This window comes from Falco rusticolus, chromosome 3, assembly GCF_015220075.1.
Source record: "Falco rusticolus isolate bFalRus1 chromosome 3, bFalRus1.pri, whole genome shotgun sequence".
NCBI classification, from domain to species: Eukaryota; Metazoa; Chordata; class Aves; order Falconiformes; family Falconidae; genus Falco; species Falco rusticolus.
The window spans coordinates 3,472,450-3,478,449 of NC_051189.1; the positions used below are offsets into that span (position 1 = coordinate 3,472,450).

At 45.8% G+C, this 6,000-nt stretch overlaps 1 protein-coding gene across 1 annotated transcript in view; it reads right to left on the minus strand.

Annotated features, from left to right (window-relative positions):
* COL22A1 (collagen type XXII alpha 1 chain) overlaps positions 1–1,050 on the minus strand; it is a 237,671-nt gene extending 236,621 nt beyond the window's left edge. The window contains exon 1 of the mRNA XM_037381896.1: positions 811–1,050. The gene's annotated coding sequence lies outside the window, so the exon portion shown is untranslated. The remainder of the gene's footprint in view (positions 1–810) is intronic.
* Between the last annotated feature and the right edge of the window lie 4,950 nt (positions 1,051–6,000).

Consider the following 6,000-nt stretch of genomic DNA (forward strand, 5'->3'; position numbering starts at 1 on the left):
AATACGTGCAAACAGGCACAGCACGGTGTGCATACTAATGCCTGTAAAGTGTCAGCTGTGAAGCAGTCAGTACACTTTTTAAAGAACACTAGCTTTGTAAGAATACAGACAAGAAGGAATTGCTGAATTAGGCAGCTTAGAGGAAGACTTAGAGGCTATAGGTAGAAAGTGATGCACAGCACAGTTGTAATAAACATGAACTGAAGAAAACATTACCCTGTTAACACAGCATAGTATTCCCACATACTGATAGCAACTAAAGTGTCACGTAGACAGAATACAAGAAGGTGTTAGGTCGTCAAAATCCCAAGGCATACAAGATTAAGAGAAGCAACCCTAAACCCAGTAATTGTAATGTAACCTTCACATCTGAAAACGTCCTGTCAGCTCTGAACTTTTTCAGCGGCTTTCCTCAATGAAGGCATTACACATCCCTCGTCTCCACTTTATCACCTGCAGTGAACCCACTCTGCATCTGCTAAGCACAACCGGAGGGCTGAGCCAGGCCTGATTCGGGTGCCGAGGCAGACTGTGGGCTGAAAACTTTGTTGACTATAAGGAAAGAACAAAGAAATCCAGAGTCAGAATAACGTAACACAGTTCCTTCTGGATTTTCTTTGTAAAAGACAGATCCTGTTCCTGCATGTCCTCTTATTTAAAAAAAAAAAAAAAAAAAAAAAATTTCTTCTTTTGAACTTGAGCTGCCTGTCTGCGCTAGGGAAAAAATGGAAAGAAACGGACAAAGCGAAGGTTGTGTTCAGCCGCAGTGCCCCGGGTGCCAGGCTTGTAAACCCGTAGATGTCCTCTTACCTGCACAAGCACAGCACCACCGAGGCGGGGGCTGGTGCCCAGCGCCCGGGCCCCGCTCAGCTCAGCACGCAGCCGGGGCACGCGGAGCCGCCCGCAGCCCGCCCGGGACGGGGTTGCGGTGGGGGGGGGGGGGTGGGCGTGCGGGGCCAGGAGCGCACACAGGGACCCACGGACACGCAGCCAGCCACAGCCAGGCACACTGACACCCCCCTCCTGAACCCCCCGTGCGCACACGCGCGCTCACGGGGACATGCTGGTGACAGAGCGGGGATGGGCAAAACGCTGCATCCTCTGGGGGGGGGAAACGGGGCGGGGGGGAATGGAGAGAGGAGAGGAGAGGAGAAAGGAGGGGGAAGGACGGGGGAAAGACGGGGGGAAGGACGGGGGGCGATCCGAGCGGCGGGCGGGCAGCCGGCCGGCGGCAGGGCAGGGCAGGGCGGCAGCGGGACGCGGCGGCCGCGGGAGCCGGCCCGGGCGCCGGAGCGGGAGAGGGGCTGGGCCGCGGCGGCCGCGGGTTTAAGGAGCGAGGGGAGGGGAAGGGGCTGGGCGGGGAGGGCGGCGGGGCGGGGGGCGGCCCGGGGACGGGGACAGGGACAGGGACTCGGCGGGGGTGGGGAAGCGACAGGACTGAGAGATCCGGGGGCTGAGACCGTGGGGCTGGGGGAGGTGTCTGAGGGAAGGTGACCGGGGGCGCCGACCCAAGGGACGTGTGGGGCAGCCCGAGCCCCCTGGCCTCCGAGAGGGGGGGCAGTGTCCCCCCGGAGGGGACCGAGAACCGAGCAGTGCGGGGAGGAAATGCCCTTTCTCATTTAGCAAACAGGTGGCCTCTGCTTTTACCTCCTCCCTGAGCTCAGTGTCTAAATAAAAAGCCCTCGGCTGAGATATTTTTGCTTGAGTTCCAACTCTGACCTGTCTACTGGAGCCACTGAGGCCTTCACCCTCCTCCAGGCACATCCCTCCATCTTCTCTGCTGCCACACATCCTCTAGCTTCTCCTCCTTAGGAAGCGTTTCCATCGCAGTCCCGTGCTGCTTCATGGGTGCTGGTGTCCATCAGTGGGCTGTGAGGCTCACGAAGTGGCCCAGTCAGTCCCAGACTGCTGGTCCCACATGGCCAAAGGTCATACAAAGGGTGTCAGCAGTGTCCTGCCTATCCAGGTAGCTATCCAGCATGGCTGTAAATGCTGCTCCATCTAGTGCAGGTCTGTGGGCCAGGATGTAGAGACCAGGTTATGGAGATGTTCCTGCATCTATGAAAATTCCCCGGTGCAGGACTGAGGCCTTAGATGTCAGCAAGGTTGAGACTGCTCAGCTCCACGAATGTCAGCACAACTTTGGTGGCACATTATGGTTTTATTTTCTCTGCTCTGTCTGCTCCATGGTATCAACAGATGAAGAAACGGATTTCGGGTATGTTACAGCTCACCTTCAAGCCGAAGGAGCACTGCAGACCCCTCTCCACAAAGTTTTCAGCTTTCCAAAGAAAAATCATTGACCAAATTCAGTTTGCAGTATTGCAAAATTTGTGGGGGAACATATACATATAGATCTATATAAATGTGTGTATAATTTCAAATTTTAAAATACATATGCATAATTCCAAGGTCTGAGCAGAATTTTTACAATATTTTAAAACATAACTAAATCTTTACAATAAATTACTTTAGCATTCCGTAGAAGTTACCAGCAGGAGGAGACTGAAATGAACTAGATGCTGGGTTTTTTTTCATTTGGCCTCTCTCACCACATGCCTGTATATATCTGGCAAGTGTCTGCTGTAAATTAATACACAGGAGGACCACAGCTGCCCCCCGTGATCAGGATCTCTGGGGGTTTGCCTCTGATTGCTGTGAGGAGCAGACGGAGTTACACAGGTTGTATGGTGCCCACCAACTACCCCCACATGCTCCACAGCATCCAGAGCGCTCAGGAGGTCAGTGGGCCACTGGGTACCTCTAAGGGGTTTCTCCCCACATAATACCTGCAGCAAAATAAAGTCCTCTTTACACGCTGCCCCTTTCTTCTGTTTATTCATACGGCTAAACATCTTTTGACAGACATGGGGGTTAAATGGAGTCCAGTTTATTTCAGGTACCAAAGTCTGTGGTGCATGCAGTTGCAATGTGCTTGACTGGAGAGGATTTCTGTCCCATAAGATGGTTGGGGTGGCAGCTCTCTAGCGCTTTCTGTAGACCTTCCTGCTAGCGATAGCTGTTATTTTCACTCACCCCAGTCTTCTCCCTGCTACTGCCGATGGCAGAAGGTGTAATAATGTTATCCCTTGCATGCTATTAAGACCAATTCACAGCTATCTTCTGCATTTGTAAGAGACTTTTTAAATCTATCAGTTCCCCCCTTCCTTGGGCAGAACACATTCCTTATCTTCTGTGTGGGTATAGAAAGACTTTGCTAATGAAGAAGGATCATCAGTTCCGCTGTTGCCTTTCAGGTTTCCTGCAGGGATCATTACCTCAATCCAAGTGAAAGCCTGATTCAGCAAAGCACTTAGGTATGTATTTACCGAACTGGGACATGAAGTTACTCTTCATAGTGTGGCTGTTTAAAATTTCTTTGCAAGATGGCATTTTAGGCACAGGTTATTAGAAAATCTGTTCAGAGGCATGAAAGAAAACATCTGTAGGTGAGCGCAGGAAGGTGAGAGATTTCTTGAAGACCCACAACCTGCGTAATCTCTGCCCAGCTTTTGAAGTGGATGCAGAGTTTATTCACAGATCTTCCGTCAGAATCAACCTTTCATTAGTCTACAAAAAAATAGATGCAGAATCTAATTCTGCATATGCATCTATAAACCTGAAAAGGAATCATCTGTTTCAGACTATTCCCTTTCCAGCATTCATAAACTGCACCAAAAGAAACAGAGATAGGCTACAGTAGCAAACTCTAGGCTACTAGTAGTAGACTAGTACTAGTAGTAGACTAGGCTACTAGTAGTAGACTAGTAGTAGGCTACTACTCTAGGCTAAAACAACTCTAGGCTAAAGTAGCAAACCAAAATTTTTCCCATAATAGAGTGCTACAGTATCTATGCCAACTTTCTGCATACCTTTTTCTTCAGGCTGCTTTGTTTTTCAAGCCAATATTTGATTAAATACTACCTTTACCAAATGTCAAAATATTAAGTCTATGGGATGCTGGTGGCTTTCTCCCTAAAGATTGACCTTCCCAAGAATTTGGTGACTCTAACAGGAAAGGCATCTTTTCACCAACACATTAGCTTGATCAGCTGTAAGAGATAAAAGCAAGCAGTGTATTGAACATGAGTGCTGCATACAGTGAAGTAAAACTAATATTCTCACTCTGTCTGTAACAGTGGCCTAGTGTGTATTTATATTTTGCAGCAGTTAGTATTTCAGCTGTAGCATATAATGATCATCTGTCAACATACTTCAGGCAAGCTCAGTTGTTAAGGTTGTTGCTTCCCTTTACATTGTACCAAGGTGATTAACAGAAAGGAAAACATTCCTCTTTGCAGATATTTTGTTTCCAGTGATCTGAGGAAAAACAGAAACTGTTTTAAGAAAATGTAGATGGTAATGCAAGATGCTGTCTTACTAGGATTTCTACTAGAAGCAACACTGAACCAGCAGCTCAGAGGTCTATGACGACCATCGATGCATGGATACATAACCCAATTTCCCCACATCTTGCAGTTCTCTCTGTTCTGATTGTGAGCCTTTGTTTTCCATTTTCACCCCAGGTTAGGGATATAAGAGATGGCTGTACCACGTCAGGAGGAAAGTCTGTGTAGCCTGATACCTTATCTTCAGGAATGGATGCCTCAGCAGGTATGTAAGAAAACAGTAATCATTTCACAATGCTCCCCCAGAATAGCTTCTCAGTGTGCAATTGTGCCATGGGGATTTCCTTACAAAGACATGGTGTGTGGCTTGAACAGCTCACAGTCTTTCTTCTTCAGTAAATTCAACCAGCCACATTTGAATCTGTATAAATATTAGTTTCAAACCTTTTGTGGCAACGTATTCTGCAATAGCTCACTCCCAGGGATTATGCAGTCTGCAGATCACAGTGCCTTCATTGCCTGAAACTGCCAGTTGGATCACAGATAGAACCATATCCCCATAACCATCAGCCAGTTTTTTCTTGAGTAACTTTGCTGCAACTCTGCTTTTTCTTTTGCCTGGTTAATGGTGTCTCAGGTCTCCCACAGGTTTCTTTCACAAATTTCCTGAAAGTTCTGGTGCTGGCAAGACTCAGAGCAGTAGCTGCGTGTTGGCAACTCATAAATTCCTAGGACACAAGGAATTGCATCACTGGGGAATACTCCTGTGCCTTTTACATTTTTATATATATTCTCTTGTACACATTATGTGTTATAGTCCCAAATGGCTTACATTTCAAGGCATGAAGCAGATTCAAATGGTCTCTCTTAAAAAGAAAGTCTGTCTAGCATAGAAATGGTTTATTTTCTTTCCCACAGTGTAGAATTTTCTATGCCAAAACCTATTAAAAGCAATGAAAGAAAAATACTGAATTCTGCAGCAGAATATATGTGCTGTCTTGTGCTGCATTATGCATTGTGTTCTCTGTCTCGTTATTGTGCAGTATGTCATGGTTTGGTTTGTTGCAGGTTTTATATGATACATGTATCATGACACTATGCTATTTTGGGTTTAGTTGTTATTCTCTTACTTTGTTGTTGTTAGTGAATTACTGGATTCATAATATCCAGATTCTGACTCATAAATAATTTCTTTGATAAGCATTGAATGCAGCATTTTGTCCAGTACTAAAAGTTACAAAGTCATGAATTATAGAATCCTCACAGTTTAGTGAAATGACTTGTAAAGTTATTCTAACAACAAATAACATTTCTACTAATCCTACAATACTTCTTGGAATAAAACCTTAAAGACTGAAAAAAAAATATGGTTTATATATATAAATGTGATTAATCACATGGTTCCCTCCACAATAGTCTGCAAAAGCAATGCAAAAGCCAAACATATAATTTAGTTCTAGCCAGGTATATAAATATCAAAGAGGGCAAAGTATCACATTTTACATGGTTTTGATTTAATTATTACAAATTAAGACTACTAATAGATTTAATAGCTTCTTTAAATCAGATAGCTGATCGTAGGTGACAGTACAGTTCTATAACTAAATGCTGTTTCTTTTCCCTCAGCTATAGGTGATAAACTTCTGTGGTG